This window comes from Bufo gargarizans, chromosome 4 (genome assembly GCF_014858855.1).
Source record: "Bufo gargarizans isolate SCDJY-AF-19 chromosome 4, ASM1485885v1, whole genome shotgun sequence".
NCBI lineage: Eukaryota > Metazoa > Chordata > Amphibia > Anura > Bufonidae > Bufo > Bufo gargarizans.
Window position 1 is genome coordinate 179,429,500 of NC_058083.1, and position 21,329 is coordinate 179,450,828.

General features: G+C 44.0%; 1 protein-coding gene and 1 non-coding gene across 5 annotated transcripts in view; one reads left to right on the forward strand and one right to left on the reverse strand.

Annotated features, from left to right (window-relative positions):
- Nucleotides 1-13,339, reverse strand: part of FNDC3B (fibronectin type III domain containing 3B) — a 373,528-nt gene extending 360,189 nt beyond the window's left edge. For 2 of the 4 annotated variants that reach the window (XM_044291978.1, XM_044291975.1), the window contains exon 1: nucleotides 13,210-13,339. The gene's annotated coding sequence lies outside the window, so the exon portion shown is untranslated. Of the gene's footprint in view, nucleotides 1-11,912; nucleotides 11,929-13,209 lie in introns of those variants that run through there. The other 2 variants (XM_044291976.1, XM_044291977.1) reach the window with 2 other exon arrangements.
- A 7,363-nt stretch (nucleotides 13,340-20,702) lies between these two features.
- Nucleotides 20,703-20,886, forward strand: LOC122937466. Its single transcript, XR_006389849.1, has one exon. It is a non-coding gene; the product is annotated as a U2 spliceosomal RNA (small nuclear RNA).
- The last annotated feature ends 443 nt before the right edge of the window (nucleotides 20,887-21,329 follow it).

Here is a 21,329-nt window from a genome sequence, read left to right on the forward strand (position 1 = left end):
TGGTTAGATCTGAGTCTAAGGCATTGTAGGATGAGTCTAGTTTTAACTTACGATGGGTCAGAAAAGACCACTGTATGTTGAAAATATTGTATCCTGAGGGATCACTGCACACCCATATTTTCAGAAAAGCGTGTGCACAGCCAAAATTAGCAGCTGTAGAAATTATATTCAATATACAACTCCTTGGAAACTCACATTCCCAATCTTGGTGGATAACCCAATGTTACAAATGGGAAGGGGGGGTACCAGAATTTCAATGTGCTGAGATAATTGAAATGGTAATTAATAGTGAACACCTGAACCAATCCAGAAGGAAATAACAAGTACAGTATGTACAGAATACAGCTGCAACAATATTTCATGTTTGGAATCCCTTAGGAGAACAGGCTCATAACATTCTTACAGATAGGAGCATATAAATATGCTATTTGTATTGTCATTGAGTTTCTTCAGTTTTTTTAATTCCAACGTTTTGGCGCACTAAAATGTGTTATTGTGACTTCTTTAATGAGTCTATAAACTTGTACAGCTGCAATAATGGGACCAGACAATACAACAGACACCCGGGACCCCCGCCGATCAGCCTTCTCGCAGCTTGCCAAGCACAGCACCATACATTATATAGCGGCTGTCCTTGGTATCGCGTTCAGCCCCATTCACTTAATTGAGCTGAGCTCCTAGGCCACTGGACAGATGAACGTGACATCACTGGCCTAAGGAAAGCAGAGAGAAGGCTGTGGAGCTCATAGGAGCACCAGTGCCTTCTCAAATGGCTGATCGGCTGGGGTCCCGGGTGTTGGACCCCCACCGATCAGATACTGATGATCCTGAGGATAGGTCATCAGTATAAAAATTTCAGAAAACCCCTTTCATTTTACCATCATCACCAAAATAAACTGTAGGAAAATGGCTGTAAAGATGTTTTTTTTGTTATTTTGGACTAGATCAGGCATGCTCAACCTGCGGCCCTTCAGCTGTTGTAAAACTACAACTCCCACAATGCCCTTCTGTAGGATGATAGCTGTAGGCTGTCGGGGAATGATGGGAGTTGTAGTTTTGCAACAGCTGTAGGGCTGCAGGTAGAGCATGCCTGGACTAGATTAAATGGAATTCCATGTGAATGAATGAATATCGGCTTGAGTTTTATTGTGCATACTGGAATTCTAGCCATTTCAAATACAACCATCTCTTTAGTCGTACAGTGTTATTTCCTTCAATGGATATCAAGGACACAGCTCTACCACTGCAGCTACCCAAGCATTCTTGTGGTGCTCACTGCGGACATACTTCACAAAGAAAACATGTTAATAATCGTCTAAACATATCACTAAATTCCACCGTATTTAAGGATCAAAATTCATTGCCGTTGGAGCAGACATTTTCTATAAAAACTAGAGGTGCAGCATAAATATAAGACAATAACTGTGGCCTTCACGAAGGCAAAGCGATACAGCGGCCCACACGTGTTCATTATCGTATTGTTGATCTAGCAGAATAAGCTCCCACACTCAACATCATCTGGTGTTTTTGGATTGTGCTCAAACCAATGACCTTATATGCAGTCAAATAAAGGAGGACGGTCTTACCCTGTAGAAGGAACAATTGAGGAACTCCACAGTTTCATGCAAAGGCTTAAGATCCAGTTCCCTAACCAATTATACAAAACACAATGAAGCATATTTATCAATGTAACTGCTTACAGTTATTCAATGGGAAACAACATTGTTTACTGCAAGACTAAAGTAGCCATAGCTCTGGTGCCAAATTTCAGTAAAGCTATAACAACCCTGGGGTCCATTCTGGTGTCTGCAGCTGCCAACAGCTGGTGAGTTACATCCTGGACAGTGGATCTATGAGCTACATCCTGCTCCCACGCTACTGGCACTGCGGCATGGCTTGGCAGGGCAAATGCAAAGTAACCAAACTTTCCAATTAAAAGAATGTTTCATCAAATATTGCATGATACAAATCTGTCCTGGTCATGTGACACGTGGATGTGCAACTCTAAAAACTGCCCTAGAACAGTAATACAATCTGTCCATTGCAAAAATGTATCATGTAGAATGAGACAATAATTTGATAAAACGGTAATATCCTTGGTTACGTTGTATTTGCCCTGCTAAGCTACAGTACACAGTCGTGCCAGTAGCCTGGGAGCGGGATGGAGCTCACAGATCCTCACCGGCTGTTGGCAGACACCACATTGCATCAGGGACGCGAGGGGCGTTATAGCATAAGAGAATAAACTGATGGAATCTAAATTTCTTCAATCCGTTTTTTCTGCAGAGAGTAAATGTGGACCTAGACTGCACCATTGAGATTTGACACTATGGCTTGGCAACTTCACACAATTAACGATTACCACAGCATCTTTCACGCTGCCAGCAGGTATTTGGTATTTGTCCCAGTACCATCCGGCACAGCCGGATGCAGAGAGCTCCTGCTGGAAAAAATAGCCTTGGTCCATCAATGCCTTAAGAATGTTTTACTATAACCCATTTTTCAAACAGCCTATAATAGAGAGGTACAGTACACTTCTGCATCACTCTTGCTATAGGACCTTGTATGTTAGTGTATTAACCAGAGAGCTTTCCTGTGGTGGCAGTAACTGCTAGAAACCAATCCCCCATCATCCCTGCAGTTAACAGCTTAGGGTACTTTCACACTAGCGTTATTCTTTTCCGGCATTAAAGGGGTTGTCCGGGTTCAGAGCTGAACCCGGACATACCCTTATTTTCACCCCGGCAGCCCCCCTGAGCCTAGCATCGGAGCATCTCATGCTCCGATGCGCTCCCGTGCCCTGCGCTAGATCGCGCAGGGCACAGGCTCTTGTGTTTTCAATAACACACTGCCGGGCGGTAACTTCCGCTCAGCGGTGTGTTCGGTGACGTCACCGGCTCTGAGGGGCGGGCTTTAGCTCTGCCCTAGCCGTTTTACTGGCTAGGGCACAGCCAAATCCCGCCCATCAGTGCCGGTGACGTCACCGGGCTTCCTGTCAGCCCCATAGAGAGCCCCGGTACGTCACCGGAACTCAGAAAAATGCCTTTGCCCTGTGCAATTTAGCGCAGGGCAAAGGAGAGCATCGGAGCATGAACTGCTCCGATGCTCATGTCAGGGGGGCTGCCTGGGTGAAAATGGAGGTATGTCCAGGTTCAGCTCTGAACCTGGACAACCCCTTTAAGTTCTGTCCTAGGGGCTCAATACTCAATATTCTAATGCATTCTGAATGTAGAGCAATCCGTTCAGTATGCATCAGGATGTCTTCAGTTCAGTCCCTTTTACGCTATTTGGCCAGAGAAAATACTACAGCATGCTGCAGTATTTTCTCTGTCCAAAATTCCGGAACACTTGCCTGAGTGCCGGATCCGGCATTAAAATTTCCACGTTGAAGGATCCGGTCTTCCAGTCTGCACACGCGCAGACCTTTAAAAATAATAAATACCGGATCTGTTTTTCCGGATGACACCGGAGAGAAGGATCCGGTATTTCAATGCATTTGTCAAACGGATCCGGAAACAAATGATATTAGTTTGCATATAGATTTACGGATCTGGCAGGCAGTTCCGGCGATGGAACTGCCTGATGGATCCTCACAACGCAAATAGGAAATTACCTTAAGGCTAGTTTCACACCTCCGTCAGACAAGCGGAGAATCGTCCGGACACCAACCACAGCATGCAACGGTTTGTGTCCAGCCGACTCTCCACTTGGCTGCCAGAAAAGCATACGGATTTCCACAAGACCCCAGTCTGATTATTGGGGCTGGCTGGATCCGGTGAACTTCGGGAGGTTGTGCTCTGCCGGAACAGCCTGCCAATTTTCACACTGGAGATGTGATGGTAACCTTATTGTTGGGGATCTTGTCATTGTCAAAAAGACTTTTCTAGTAAAAAAGCGACCTTCCAGTTCCAAATAAAAATTTCAAAGTGGCTGGGTTAGTAAACTTACATTGTGTTCGTTATTTCACTAATTTAGCAGTGGATCTCATATTTCTAGGCCCTTCTTCTGCCATCAGTAGCCCGAGACACCTCGTACTGCTCTCGGATTTCAGCGCTGCTCACAATCCGAGAGCAGTGCTCGACACGCTGGAAATGTCCTGGCCTACCGATACACAGTGTGTATCTGAGCATCTAATGAATCTACTGATCGACAGCTCATTGGGTGGAATGGAGGGCAACCCCTCTATTACAACTCAACACTGCACATAATAATTGAATTTGGTTCACAAGCCAGGAAAGATTGGGGATCTTTTCTATAAAGTATATGATAAAATAAAATAACTAATCAATTGTGCAAATCAGATTAAGGCTACTTTCACACTTGCGGCAGAGGATTCCGGCAGGCAACCGGATCTGTCAAAATGTATGCAAACTGGTGGCATTCGTCAGACGGATCAGGATCCTGATCTGTGTGACAAATGCATTGAAACTGATTCGTCATTTTTTTTTTTTTTCACATTTTTTGCAGTCTGAGCATGCGCAGACCAGAATGCCGGGTCCTGAACTGAAGACATCCTGATGCATCCTGAACGGATTGCTCTCCATTCAGAATGAATTAACCCCACCAGAGCGTTTAGCTTGGGGGGAAGCATTGGGTCAATGACACCATAGGTATTATATAATTAGGGTTTATGTAGGATCCATGTTTCTTTCCCCTGTTTGTCTTTTCCCGCCCTTTTTTCTATTACAGGTAAATTTACCTCAGAAAGTGTGTTACCTGCAGTCTAGAAGATTCCAGCTGTACAAGTGAAGAGCGCAGCTGATTGGTTGCTGACTGTTGCTAGGGGAGATTTCCAGCCCTCTGATTTGTTGTTTGTTTAGTGGCGGGAATCTGTTCCCCTTTATATTTACAGGTTCGGCAGAACTGGCTCAGATGTGCCTGAAGAACTGACCAGCGTCCCACCCACCCTTCCCTTATTTTCGCACTGTGTCACCTGTCGCTGGGCTTTATTAGAGGGGTAGTGTCGCTCAGCTCATGCTGAGTGGATCTTGGTCTTTATATGGTTAATTTATTATTGGTCTTTTGGTATCGGTTATGATGGTATTTTAAAATAAATGTATTTATTTAATTTATGGTTGTTAAATATTTTAAGTGACCCTTAATAAAGCTCAGCGGCCATTTCCTCCACTATGTTGTTGGTGTCAATCATTTATTAGCAATAAGTTAGTATTAGAGTGTGTCATTTGCCCCCATGCATTAGGATAAAACTGATCAGTTCTGTTCCGGTATGGAGCCCCTAGGACGGAACTCAATGCCGGAAAAGAATAACGCTAGTGTGAAAGTACCCCAAGCTTTACATTTTACCAAATTTTTATAGACATACAGTAAATATAGTAGATGAACAAAAAAAAAACATACTGTAGATATACAGTAAATATCACATAGCAGCAAACTGTTTAATGCTTTTCTGTGTGGGTGTATCCCATTCTGCATGGAAACTAACATTCTGATAATACACAGATGAGTTTTGATCACATAATAAGAGTCAAATGAGGACATACTGGGGGAAACTGCAGAAAAGGAATCAGACAGTGATAGATTATTAGAATATTAATGGCATAAGAGGTTTTTGGCCATACAAAAGTGTGGAAGAGCCAGGGAACAATCCAAGTATTGCTCCGATATTAGTAAGTAAACATTGAGTTTGGACATAAAATACTTGGTATACACGCTGAGCCTGAATGAATGCATGCAAGTACTCAAACATTCCTAATCTATCAACCATATATCTCTATATAATACAACTCTTTACAAAATGAGCAACAGATGTCTGAGACCACCATTCCAGACTGCACATTTACTTGTTTCCATAAAACAGTATTTATAACATACACTGCTAACCTTACATACGGAAAGACTTTGTTAACACAGCAGACCACACAGCAATGTATAAAGCATCAAATGCATGAAATAAAAGTGAAAAGCACAGATCAGGTTGACAGCTGACAGGGTGTATAGTGCAATTACTGATGGAGGATTTGGTATATACTTTTGGCTGAGAAAAATGCAGATTTCATGTGTGTGTGTACACATGACCCAACAAAAGTAATAGAAATCGTTTTTTTTTAGCATTTCCCACACTCAGAGTGTAGGAACCATTTAAAATAGGCAGAGTCAATGGCCAGTGTCATCCTCAGTCATTCTCAACACAATATTCAATGGGGAAATCTTAAAGGGTTTCTACCACTTCAGTTTGACCAAATTAGCTTTCAGACACTAGCGATCTGCTAGTGTCTGATCTCCATAACCATGCAATTCTTAGACCTTTTTGTGGAGCCGTTTCATTAAAAAACGAACTTTTATTCCTATGCAAATGAGCCTCTAGGTGCTATGGGGGCGTCTTTTCAGCACCTAGAGGCTCAGTCTACTTACACTGTATGCCCGCCCATCTCGTCTTGAATGCCTGCCTCCATCACAGCCATCGGACGAATTCACGCGCCTGCGCCGTTCACTTCTGTCTTCGGCACAGGCGCAGTGAGTGAAGACTGCTCTCCTGATGCCGGCTTCCTCACTGTGACGTAGTCGGCGCAGGCGCAGTGAGGAATCCGGCACCAGGAGCGTATCATTTACTCACTGCGCCTGCGCCGATGACAGAAGTGAACGGCGCAGGCGCGAGAATTCGTCCGATGGCTGTGATGGAGGCAGGCATTCAAGACGAGATGGGCGGGCATACAGTGTGAGTAGACCGAGCCTCTAGGTGCTGAAAAGACGCCCCCATAGCACCTAGAGGCTCATTTGCATAGGAATAAAAGTTAGTTTGTTAATGAAACGGCTCCACAAAAAGGTCTAAGAATTGCATGGTTATGGAGATCAGACACTAGCAGATCGCTAGTGTCTGAAAGCTAATTTGGTCAAACTGAAGTGGTAGAAACCCTTTAAAGATAGCCTGTTACCACAAAATGCAATTGCAAAATTCAGTGAATCTGCAAGCAGCATGTTATACAACAGGAGATTGATATGTAGTTTCCGTAAAACTTGTAGTTTATACAATTAACTTTCTTCTAATTCTGACTTTAATGTTCACAGGGGAGGGGTTATCAGTGACTGACAGCTATCTCTGTATACACACTTACACAGAGAATGTTATCAATCACTCATAACACCTCCCCTGTGTACAGCTATCAGTGATTGACAGCTATCTCTGCATACACACTTACACAGAGAATGCTATCAATCACTTATAACACCTTCCTGTATACAGCAATCAGTGATTGACAGCTATCTCTGTATACACACTTACACAGAGAATACTATCAATCACTGATAACACCTCCCTGTATACAGCTATCAGTGACTGACAGCTATCTCTGTAGACACACCTACACAGAGAATACTATCAGTCACTGATAACACCTCCCCTGTACAGCTATCAGTGACTGACAGCTATCTCTGTCTACATAGTTACACAGAGAATACTATCAATTACTGATAACAACTCCCTCATGTACAGCTATCAGTGACCGACAGCTATCTATGTATACTGTGACACAGTGAGGGGATGTGTCAAGGCAGGTATTTTTCTCCCAGCATGTGCGGCTGGGCTGGTTTCCAGCCAGGTGAGGTCAAATACCGGACCGGAGTTTAAGTGCTGGTCTGGGTTTTGGCAGCAACTGGCTGTCCTTAAATAGGCAGCTGGTCTCAGCAGAGATGTCTCTGTTTTGGGGATCTGAGGCTTTGTGCCGTTCTGTAGGACTGAGAGCCGCACGCTGGGGAAACAGGCCCCCTAAAGCCTGCTGTGGACTACTGGAGGCAGAACTGCCAGCAAGGTGACTTGTGTTATATTAACTTTCCATTTTGTATGAATTAACACCAAGACTGCAAAGTTACGTGCTGTTTTGTGCCATTGCTTCAAGTGTGAATAAACACTGGCGTTTTGAGTTAAGAACTTGTATTTTGCCCTTGTACTGCGCCCGCTCACCCTATCTACCAGAGCGAAACCCCACAATGCACACTTACACAGAGAATGCTTTCAATCACTGATAAGTTTAACACTTCCCCTGTATACAGTTATCAGTGACTGACAGCGGTGTATACACACTTACACAAAGAATGCTATCAATCACTGTTAACACCTCCCCTGTGCACAGCTATTAGAGACTGACAGCTATGTTTGTATACACACGTACACAGCGAATGCTATCACTCACTGATAACATCTCCCCTGTGTACAACTATCAGTGACTGACAGCTATCTCTGTATACACAATTACACAGAGAATAAAATCAATCACTGATAACACCTCCCCTGTGTACAGTTAGCACTGACTGCCAGCTATCTCTGTGTACATACTTACACAGCGAATGCTATCAATCACTGATAAGAATTCCCCCGTGAACAATAAAGTCAGAACTTGCAGAGGTTTAGATGTATAAATTACAGGTTTTCCCGCAAAACTATATATCAATCTGCTCAGCATCTCCTGCTCTATAACCTGCTGCCTGCAGATTGCACTGCACTCTGTGGTTCCATTTTATGGAAAGGTGACTGCAGTATGACACCACCCCCCCCCCCCCCCCCCCCCCCCCGACACCCTCCTGGTAATTCCAAACTGCCTTCATGTTTTTTATGCCCAAAGTAATTACATGGGACAGATCATGAGCTAAGGATGGCTACTTTTGGTAGAACTGTGCAGCAAAGTACAAGTTTTGAATACACATGTATATTATTTATTATTCCCTAAAAAGCTTTGATCCAAATCATAATCAACAAATTAAAAGGGTTCTTTAGGTTTTAAAAACGGTTGGCCTATCCATATGATAGGTGATCAATATTAGATCGGTGGAGATCTGACACTTGGCACCCCTGCTGATCAGCTCTTTGACGCGGCCACAGCTTTATACTGTATACTCACATAATGCCGTGAGTACAGTATAGTTGGGACCCGGCAGAAAGCTATGGAATCCCATGAAGTCATTATGATGGTAGGAGTTCCGGTCAGAGGAGTAGTGTTTGGTCCAGGAAATGCAACCAACACACGGAGGAGCATGTTTCCTAACAAAGCAGTAAATGTATTCATAGGTCTATGGATAACCTAAGACAATATATCACAATGAACGGTGTTAAATGAAACTTTGCTTTCCTACCCTAATTAACCTGGCCACACCATTACAGGAATTAGAATAGACGAAAAGCTAGACAGTTTGTATGTAGATTAAACTTGCTGTAAAATCTCGAAGGCCATACAGTACAGTGAGATTATGTAAGGGTACTTTCACAGTAGCTTTGTTAGAATCTGGCAGGCAGTTCCGGCAAGGCATATACGAACGGATACATTTTTTTTCCCCGGATCTGTTAGGTGATGATATACCGGATCCGTCTCATCCAGTATCATCTGGAATAATGGATGCTGTATTAACATTTTTTCAAAGATCAAAAGCGAAAGTAGCTCCTCCTATATCTTGGCACATACGCAGACCGGAAATTGCTGGCGATGCAGCAATTTCCAGAACGCTTGGTACCGAATCCGGCATTAATACATCTCTATGAAAATTAATGCTGGATCCGGCAAGTGTGGTATTGTTCCGGGATTTTGGCCGGAAAAAATACCGCAGCTTTGATTTTGTCCGGTCAAATACCGTACAAGGGACGGAACGGAAGACATCCTGATGCATACTGAACGGATTTCTTTCTATTCAGAATGCATTAAGACAATGCTGATGCGTTTTTTTTCCTGGTATTGAGACCCTTTATCGGATTTCAACACCGGAAAAGAATAACGCTAGTGTGAAGGTACCCTAACCTGTGCTCAGCCAGTGGGCACTGGGCTCCGTCTCCTGGAGCGCTAACGTCTCCTCCGTTATATAAGATCTGTAATTGAAAACAGTGGTGTGCCCAATGATAGCAGACTGGAGCATTAAAACCATGAAATCTTACATGATCACAGCATACAGATCACAAGGAATCATTTCAAAGATCACCAGAAGTATCTCTCTATACAATATATATGGCAGTAATTAAATGATATCCATATAAGAAATACAAGTAAATCATGTATTCTTCAGAATATGGGTCTGCAACCACAACAACCATAAGACCTCCGGAACCAGGACAATCACTGGCAAGTGGCAATCTGTATGGAGCTCTAAGGTTTCTGCATGCCGTTCTGGAAACATCGGGAGCGGATCATAAAAGGAGAGAAAGTATAAAGGACAGATAGAAGGTCTTCTCTTTTTGGAATCCACTCCTAGTTTTGACTTCCAAAACTGCCTGCAGAAACCCGACCAAGTGGTCATATGCTGATACAGAAAGGAATTAACATATACTTGCAATATTGACACTGGATGAATATTAAAATGGCATCAAAAAGGCACATTGAACTTATACCTTGCCAGCACTGTAGTATTACAAGTACCATCACATCCTTCACTTACAAATACAACATTTGTGTATATAATGGTAAGCACAAGTCACACGTAAAAAGAAACTCCAGAAAAGTTACACAGGATGAAAGTTACCCCCTAACCCTAATTTACTGACATCTAGAAGAAGGCATCTCTGGATAGAAAACAGAAAGACAGCCATAGGCAGCTGCAGTCTGCGCCATAAACTACCGTACTACGTCTGTCGTTTCTGTGATTGTCTGTCAGCGACATCAAAGGTGATATCCAAATATTCCATCCTCCAGGCATTCCTTCCTGTAGGTGGCGCCTCACGGCTTCATACTTCTCTTCTACAATGTTACCTATATACAACTTTCTTCTTGTGCCCAGTGCCCAGAGTATACATGTCTGAAAGTCTGAGGTTGCCGAGGAATCCACAGGACACAGGCCCCGTGTTGTCTGAAATACGTAATGATCGCATGTTATGCAATAAAAATGATGGTGAAGTTCACGTAAAGCTCAGGCCACATAATCAATGGCTTGTTTCTGTCCATGGTCACATTTCAGGTAGACGCTACTAATCACGGGGTAGCTCGGTGGGATGACGGCACTACTAGAAATCACCTGCATGGCTTAGGGTACTTTCACACTTGCGGCAGAGGTTTCCGGCCGGATCCGTCAAAACGTATGCAAACTGATGGCATTTGTCATATGGATCAGGATCCTAATCCGTCTGACAAATGCATTGAAATACCGGATCTCTCTCTCAGGTGTCATCCGGAAAAACGGATACGGCATTTATTTTTTTTCACATTTTTTGCGGTCTGAGAATGTGCAGACCGGAAGGGCGGATGCGTTTTGCCGGAACACTCAGGCATTAATGCATGCCAATGGGGAAAAATGCATGCTGCGGTATTATCTCCGTCCTGAAAAGGCAAAAATGACTGAACTGAAGACATCCTGATGCGTCCTGAACGGATTTCTCTCCATTCAGAACACATGGGGATAAAACTGATCAGTTCTTTTCCGGTATTGAGCCCCTAGGATGGAACTCTATGCCGGAAAAGAATAACGCTAGTGTGAAAGTACCCCTTACATCTAAACTATATTATTAGCCTTATGTAATGAAAGAAATTACCAGTAACACTGACGTCACTGTCGTTAGGCTATCAGATAGATAGTAAAAGATAAATAGATAGATAATAATATAAGACAGATCATAGATGGATAGATAGATAAATAGATAACCAAGAAGATAGATAGATAGATCGATATGAGATACGGTAGATAGATATGGGATAGAAAGATATGAGAGATCGATAGATAGATATGAGATATAGATAGATAGATAGATAGATAGATAGATAGATAGATAGATAGATAGATAGATATAGATAGATATGGGATAGATAGATATGAGATATAGATAGATAGATAGATAGATAGATAGATAGATATGGATAGATAGATAGATATGAGATATAGATAGATATGAGATAGATGGATAGATAGATAGATAGATAGATAGATAGATAGATAGATAGATAGATAGAAAGTTGCACAAATGTATTCTAAAGAGTAAATGATGAGACCTTGAAGCCACTAGAAGTATCCAGAAGTGCAGACGTCCGGTGATCCAGCTATGGAGAAGTGGCAGCAGTGACTCAGAATGCTGTGCCTTCATTTCTCCAATGTGCCCCCTGGATCCAGACATTTGCACCATCTTTCCAGATAGCTGGAGGCTTCAGATTCTTTGGGTTTTTTTTTTAAATAGGAGGAGCGTTGCCTTCACCTGAGTGACATCTGGAGCAACAGTGTGCCAGACAGTACGTGCTGCACAAGACGCTTCCCTGTGTCTGCCTTCAGGCCATACATTTCTTCTCTCTCCAGTTTTTTTCTCACAAGTCTTCCCAGAGGTTAATTGCTGCTATTGACAGGGGAAATGTTCAGAAATGTCATCCCTGACCTTGTACCGGCCAAACTATATTACCGCAACCAACTTTCCAGACAACCTGTGCAACATCTGCACAATGGGGGGGACCCCAGCAGACAGCCGATGACAACCCAACAGTGGAGCTCAACATACTTGGGACGTGTCAAAGTGATGTCACCATTAGGCACCAGTGATGGACACCTTCTTCATAACCTCCACCAATAATGTCCCAATATGATTCTGCAGATCAGTTATAGTGCTGCCACACTGTCCTGACTTCTGCTACATGACAACTGACTTATTATTCGGGTACCGATGCCTAGATCAGCTTTCCTCTCAAGCCACCCCTTCATTGCTGGTCTAAACTTCTGCCCCTCCAACACTAGGACTACTGTTAGAGTTAAATCCCCAGCCTGGTGAGGGTGTGCAGAGCAGAGTCAGATTTGGCAGGGAGTGCACAATAAGTGATCCCCAGCCAGATGGAAGAGAGTCAGAAGACTGCAGCAAGAGACAGGGATCAGGCAGAGGGAGCCTTCCTGGAATGCTAGGGTATGATGGAGGGAGCCTTCACTCTTCTCCCCCGAATCTCCTTGCCTACATGGCCCTGGCCAGATCATGCCCCCCTCTAGGGTGCAGCTCAGTGCCCCCCATGGTCCCTGCCTGACACCACTTCTGGATTCTCCTCCGGTCTGGAGACCAGGGAGGTGGTGAGACATTACAGCCTGGCACAGGAATGAGGTGGGATGATGAGTGCTGTCACATCCCGGGGCAGAAAACTCTGGCATCAACCCCCCGACTAGTCATATGCCCAGGATGCCAGGCTGCCCGGTGCCAAGCCGGAGACCTAGCGGCTCTACATTCCAGCTCTGGAAACTTTTTATTGCGTGGTGTTGTCAGGCAGGAAAGCAGCGGCGGCACACCGGGACATGAGTGAGCAGAGGCAGCGAAGCGGTTACCTTATGTAGCGCTGAATTGGGGGGGTTTGGACAGCAGGTCGCTCGACGTGCGCAGCTACTCCAGTAATCCCTGGCAGCATGAGCCCTATGAGAGGCAGTGATGGGGCCTCCCAGTCCCCGGTGCTCAAGGAGCGAGCAGGCCACGCCCCCTCCGCAGTATGATTGGCCCGGTCACTGGGTTCTGTCGCGCACTCTGCTGCAGATTGGCCACGCCCAGTCACTGCTCCGGACAGAGAGGCAGGCGGCTGCGCAGGGGTTAATGCCTGCTGTGTGGAGCAGTGATGGAGGTGGCTGAGGTGTGAGGATATTCCCGCCATGCACTGTCCCTCAGATCCCAGCACTCTGGCATTATGCGCCCAAGGGTCTGCTTCATGCAGGCTCCGCACCTGACAGAATGCAGATATAGGGTGTTTTTTTTAAAATTAAACATGGTACTTCAGATATTTGGCTTGGAAATGTCACTTTGTGCAAAGTTTTGCGTCATTTGGAGAGCAATGGCTTCTTTCACAAAAAGTTCACACAGATGGAGTTTATATTTTTGGGAAGTGACTTGTGAATAAGGCATAAGAGTACATTCAGACGGTGCAGTGTTTTTTTACAGAAAGTTTTCATGATTTTCCTTTTGGCCACCTGCAGTAACGCGGCAATTTGCTGTAAAACCACAGCACACCATATTTTAAGGGCTCACATTGGGGGACATTTGCTAACCATGTTGCTCCAGAATTATGGCGTAAAATGCGCCAAAGAATAGTGTTTTGGTTTGCACCAAATATATCAACTTTTTTCTCCAGAATTTTTACCATAAAGAATGCATTACGCCAAAAATTTGTTATAAATGTCAAAGTGGGCGGGGCTATCAAATTGGCGCATTGACGCCTCAGTTATCATCCTCTTATCGGTAGAAATGGCTCAAATAGTGGTGGACAATGAAGCTTATGTGGTGGTGTTTTGTGTAAAAAGCCGCATTTATGGCAGGTGCAATTTTTGGTCAAAAAGTCGCATTTATGAAAAGTAAAACCAACTCATCCTGGGAACAAGTGATAAGTATTAAAACAGGATGCGTAGTCTAGAGGCCCTCAAAGGCACCCTGGGGAGGCTAGCCATTTAACCTCTAATGTGAAGTAAAGGGAGTGAGCCCGGAGGAATACTGATAGGACATATATCAGAAGATGCTAGAGATGACAGTTTGAACAAACCTGGAGACAGTTTTGCTGAAGTGACCTAGTTGGGTGGGAGGGGGGGAGGGGGAATTGGGGGGTTGGGATATTTTCCATTGTTGTGTATAAAATTGATAAAATGATGTATCACCTCTGTATTGATGCTGTATTCAGAATCCTGTACTGTTTCTATATCGTATGGTGAAACGAATAAAACAATTTTTGAAAAAAAAACAAAAAAAAAAACAGGATGCGTTTATTTTTATCTATTATAAATGAGGTAAAAAACAGGGTTTTGTCAGTAAATTGATATGCAACCAAAACAATAACAAAAGCGTCTCAAGTCTGAGACAAAAGTCGCAGTTTACTACTAGAAATGCCGCAAATATGCTTCAAAAGTTGCAAGTCTGGTCTGGCAGGGGGTGGCTGAAACGGCGCATTTCTATTTAAAAAGTTGTATTTTATGCTATTAGCGTTAAAATGTCGCAAATCAAGAGAAATAGGCGAATAATCAAGTTAATATTTTAAAAAGTCACATTTTAAAAGTGGCCTGCGCGTTTTGATATACGAGGTGAAACTAATCACCTCTTTTGATTTGTAGCGTTAGTATTTTTTTGGTGCAAATTACTCCATTATTGATAAATTTCCCCCATTGTGTATTACACATGGATTTTCACTGCACATTGTAGTGTAGAAAATCCGTAGTGTAATATAATACCAGCTAAGAAACTAAAAAAATTGGATATATCCAGATAGATGGTGAGTGACGTAGAAAATTAAGTCAGAAATATCAAGGCTAACGTGAAAATCTAAAAAAATACCTTTATTATATCACATGGATGGGTAAGGGTACAACTGTGCCCATATAAAAACGTATTGCTGTATAGCTATAACAACATGAAAAACTACCACTACAGGAAAGATACCTTATAGTATATAGATACATATATATAATGGGGAGGTCGGGGGGTTGTAAACTATCCCTATATCGCCCTAGATATTCCTTAGCCCAGGGTTGCCCCCTGATGGTGGAGGCAGTGGCGTAGCGTGGGTTGCCAGCACCCGGGGCAAGCCATGTATTGCGCCCCCCTCCCAACATGTGACCACGCCCCTTTTTACAAATAATGCAGTAGATGTCACTTGCAGTCCTATGTAACACCACAGATAACACAGTGATAACTCTCTGAGTACAGATAATGTAGTAGATGTCACTTGCAGTCCTATGTAACACCACAGATAACACAGTGATAACTCTCTGAGTACAGATAATGTAGTAGATGTCACCTGCAGTCCTATGTAACACCACAGATAACACAGTGATAACTCTCTGAGTACAGATAATGTAGCAGATGGGTGTGAGGCCCCAGAATTCAGAACACGCACAGTGTGACCTGAAGTCTGGGGCCAGGCTTTGGCAGTGTGGCCCAAATTCTATATCCACCCCCCCAAAACAGATATTTGGATGGACATAACTTACATTGCTATGAAATATACAGGAGAATTCCACACCAAACCTGTTACATCCAGTGACATCTCCTGTGATGTAGACTTTCCTCAGCATCTTCATTCAGAGATAGGACCGTCATGATAACTGCTTTCAGCCGTGTCTCGTCTCTGTAGAGTTTCACAGAATGTTTTTAGGATTTCTCACTTTACTATCATCCTCAGATAACAGACGTCCCCTCCCCCGTAGTGCCCATAACTATAATGCCCTCTGTATAATTATAATATAGACTGGCCTCTCTGTATTATTATTATTCCCTCCTCTGTATTATTATAATGGCCTCCTCTGTGGTATAGTAATAATTATACCCCCTTCAGCCCCTCCAGCATACAGTCCCATGTAAGATACAATCTTCCCCCTGCCTTCAGCCCTTCCAGCATACAGTCCCATGTAAGATACAACCTCCCCCCTTCCTTCAGCCCCTCCAGCATACAGTCCCATGTAAGACACATCACTTTCCTGCCTTCAGCCCCTACAGCATACAGTCTCATGTAAAATACATCACTCCCCGCCTTCAGACCCTCCAACATACAGTCCTATGTAAATAATATCACTCCTTCTCTTTGCCGTCTGCCTTCAGCCCCTCCAGCATACAGTCCTATGTAAGATCCACCACACCCCTGCCTTCCAGCCCTTCTTTCAAACAGTCCCATGTAAAATGCATCACTCGTCCTGCCTTCAGCCCCTCCAGCATACAGTCCCATGTAAAATACATCACTCCCCCTCCTTCAGCTTCTCCAGAATACAGTCCCATGTAAGATACATCATTCTCCTGCCTTCAGCCCCTCCACCGTATAGTCCCATGTAAGATACACCCCCACCGCCTTCAGCCCCTCCAACATACAGTCCCATGTAAGACACATCACTTCCCTGCCTTTGCCCCTCCAGCATACAGTCACATGTAAAATACATTATTCCCCGCCTTCAGCCCCCCCAACATACAGTCCCATGTAAAATACAAAACTCTCCCTGCCTTCAGCCCCTCCAGCATACAGCCCATATAAATAATATCACCCTCCCTCTCTTCGCCACTGGGCTTCAGCCCCTCCAGCATACAGTCCCATAATATACATCACTCCCCCTGCCTTCCAGCCCTTCTTCAAACAGTCCCATGTAAAATTCACCACTCTTCCTGCCTTCAGCCCCTCCAGAATATAGTCCCATGTAAAATAATATCACCTCCCCTGCCTTCAGCCCCTCCAGCATACAGTCCTGTGTAAATAATATCACCCCCACTACCCTTCAGACCCCTCTAACATACAGTCTCCAGTACAAAGATTAGTCCTCGTCCCTTCAGCCCCTGCAAAAAGCCCCCCAGGTAAAAATAACAGTATTCTCCTCCACATACTGACCTGCAGTCTCTGCTCCTGTCTCCAACATTGTGCTCTGTAGAATCTCCCACACATATTTAGGCCCCGTCCCCTGGATGACGAGACTCCACCTCTTCCCCTGACACCTCCTAGGAGCAACTCCATTCTAGACACTACGGTCACTCTACTGTCTCATAGGCTTCAGGCCACTAGCCTGAAGCTTATGAGGTAAAATGGAGGGGACGGGAGCCATAGGCCCCCTCTCGTTTCCAGGACGGCACATTGCCCCTCAGCCGTTTAACCCTTTCCATGCCGCAGTCCGTAGGGACCGATCTATGGAAGACGTTAACATGGAGGGAGCTCCCTCTCCCATCAGGGGCTGCTGTGCCGTTTCAGCCCCCGATTCTTTAGAGAAACACAGAGGGAGGAGGCCCTTCACAGGCTTCTGGCTGTCCATGGTGCTGATCAGACTTCTGCTAAAGGCAGAAGATTGATCAGACTTTGTAAAGTGAAAATACAGTACAGTACACTATATAGTGTACTGTATTATACAGACATCAGACCCACTGGATCTTCAAAAACCAAGTGGATCTGGATATAAAAAAGCATTTATCACTGATTAAAAATAAAAAAATAAAATACACTACACGTATTAGGTATCGCCGCGTCTGTAATGACCGGCTCTATAAAAATATCACATGATCTAACCCCTCAGGTGAATACCGTAAAAAATAAAAACGGTGTAAAAAATGCTATTTTTTGTCACCTTACATCACAAAAAGTGTAATAGCAAGCGATCAAAAAGTCATACGCACCCCAAAATAGTGCCAATCAAACCGTCATCTCATCCTGCAAAAATCATACCCTACCCAAGATAATTGCCCAAAAACTGAAAAACTGGAGACACTAAATCATGATTTTTTCTGTTTCAAAAATGAAATAATTGTGTAAAACTTACATAAATTAAAAAAAGTAGACATATTAGGTATCGCCGCGTCCGTAATAACCTGCTCTATAAATATACCACATGATCTAACCTGTCAGATGAATGTTGTAAATAACAAAAAATGGTGCCAAAACAGCTATTTCTTGTTACCTTGCCTCACAAAAAGTTTAATATAGAGCAACCAAAAATCATGTACCCTAAAATAGTACCAACAAAACTGCCACCCTATCCTGTAGTTTCCAAAATGGGGTCACTTTTTTGGAGTTTCTACTCTAGGGGTGCATCGGGGGGCTTCAAATGGGACATGGTGTAAAAAAAAACAGTCCAGCAAAATTTGCCTTCCAAAAACCGTATGGCATTCCTTTCCTTCTGCTCCCTGCCGTCTGCCCGTACAACAGTTTACAATCACATATTGGGTGTTTCTGTAAGCTACAGAATCAGGGCCATAAATATTGAGTTTTGTTTGGCTGTTCACCCTTGCTTTGTAACTGGAAAAAAATTATTTAAATGGAAAATCTGCCAAAAAGAATCCGTTGAAAGAGAGAACATGTCCTATTATTGCCCGCAAATCACGTTCCGTGGCTCCATTCAAGTCAATGGGTCCGCAAAAAAAACAGAACACATACGGAAATGCATCCGTATGTCTTCCGTATCCGTTCCGTTTTTGCGGAACCATCTATTGAAAATTTTATGCCCAGTCCAATTTTTTCTATGTAATTACTGTATACTGTATATGCCATACGGAAAAATGGAACGGGAACAGAAACACAACGGAAACAAAAAAAAACGGAACAACGGATTCGTGAAAAACAGACCGCAAAACACTGAAATAGCCATACGGTAGTGTGAGAGGCCTAAAGGTCATCGTTATCAGACTGGTGGAGGTCTGAGTCCCCGATCAGCTGTTTCAGTGAGCCACCACTCTCCCCTGAGCTCTTGTGAGCGCAGTTAACTCCTGGCAGTTCGGCAAGCACAGCGCCGTACATAGTATAGCAGCTGTGCTTTGTATCGCAGCCCTGTCCCATTCACTTCTATGAAGTTGAGCTGCACCTAGGCCATGTGACCAATGAATGTGATGTTTCATGGCCTAGGAAGAGGCTGCGGCGCTCATGGAGTGGTGACCTGTTCCAATAGCTGATCAGCGGGGGTTCTGGATGTCAAACCCCGGCCGGTCTGATATTGATGAGCTATCCTGAGGATAGGTCATCAATATATTATACTGGATAATCCCTTTAAGTATTTCCGGTATGGAAAGGTGAATGAGCAGGTTCTATAGTGTTACATACAGCTTTCCATGAGACACAGCTATAACATGTCTGCAAATATGATAATACTAGTGATCCCTTACGCCTGCTGCTACCCAGAGTCGCAGCCTTCTGCAGGGGTTGTGATACATGTACAGTCGTGGCCAAAAGTTTTGAGCATTACATAAATATTGGAAATTGGAAAAGTTGCTGCTTAAGTTTTTATAATGGCAATTTGCATATACTCCAGAATGTTATGATCAGATGAATTGCATAGTCCTTCTTTGCCATAAAAATTAACTTAATCCCAAAAAAACCTTTCCACTGCATTTCATTGCTGTCATTAAAGGGCCTGCTGAGTAGAGATGTCGCGAACATAAAATATTCCGTTCGCAAAAGGCGGACGTGACTTTCCGCAAATGTTCGCGAACGGGCAATCTGGGCGAACTGCCATAGACTTCAATAGGCAGGCGAATTTTAAAACCCACAGGGACTCTTTCTGGCCACAATAGTGATGGAAAAGTTGTTTCAAGGGGACTAACACCTGGACTGTGGCATGCCGGAGGGGGATCCATGGCAAAACTCCCATGGAAAATTACGTAGTTGACGCAGAGTCGGGTTTTAATCCATAAAGGGCATAAATCACCTAACATTCCTAAATTGTTTGGAATAACATGCTTTAAAACATCCAGTGTGTTTATACGATCAGGTATGATGTTGTATTGATAAGGTAGTGTAAGGGTTACGCCCGCTTCACAGTGACAGACCAAACTCTGACAGACCAAACTCCCTGTTTAACGCACCACAAACAACCGCAAACAGTCCATTTGCACAACCGCAAACTCCCCATTTGCACAAGGTTGGATACCAAGCTAACCATGTCCCGTTCCTTGTCCTCACTGATGTCATTAAAGGTCTCTTCCTCCACCCAGCCACGTACAACACCAAGGGTCCCCGAAAGTTGATAACAAGCCCCCTGGGACGCCTGCTATGTTTGGTCTTCCACCTCCTCAAAGCCACCTTCCTCCTCTGACTCCTCTTCTTCAGACTCCTCTCGCTGTGTTGCCGCAGGTTCAGCAATCGACGACGACAAGGCTGCTTCTGGTGGTGATGGTGACCACAACTCTTCCTCTTCATGCTCATCTACGGCCTGATCCAGCACTCTTCGCAGGGCACGCTCCAGAAAAAACGCATATGGGATGAGGTCGATGATGTTGCCTTGGGTTTGACTGACCAGGTTTGTCACCTCCGCAAAAGGATGCATGAGCCTACAGCCATTGTGCATGAGCGTTCAGTAACGCAGCCAAAAAATACTCAGCTCCGCAGAGGCTGTCCTCTTTTTTTTTATAACAAAAAATCTGTTCTTACCAGTTTAATCCCTGTTACGTCCCCTATCAGGGGACGTGTATGGAATAGATTTTAGGAACCAGGAGATGGAAAAAGATGCTTGGTTGGTCCTCCTACTTCCAATGTGGGGCACTGCGCGTGCAATATACTGTGCCACCAGATAGGAGTGGTGTGTTAAGTAGTACTATTCCTATCAGTTTAATCCCTGTTACGTCCACTAGTATTATTATTATTATAAGGTGTGTTAAGTAGTACTATTCCTATCAGTTTAATCCCTGTTACGTCCCCTATCAGGGGCCGGTCTATGGAATAGATTTTAGGAACCGGGAGATGGAAAAAGATGCTTGGTCAGTCCTCCTACTTCCAATTTGGGGCACTGTGCGTGCACCGTGCAATGTACTGTGCCACCAGATATGAGTGGTGTGTTAAGTAGTACTATTCCTATCAGTTTAATCCCTGTTACATCCCCTATCAGGGGACGTGTATGGAATAGATTTTAGGAACCAGGAGATGGAAAAAGATGCTTGGTTGGTCCTGCTACTTCCAATTTGGGGCACTGCGCGTGCAATATACTGTGCCACCAGAGAGGAGTGGTGTGTTAAGTAGTACTAT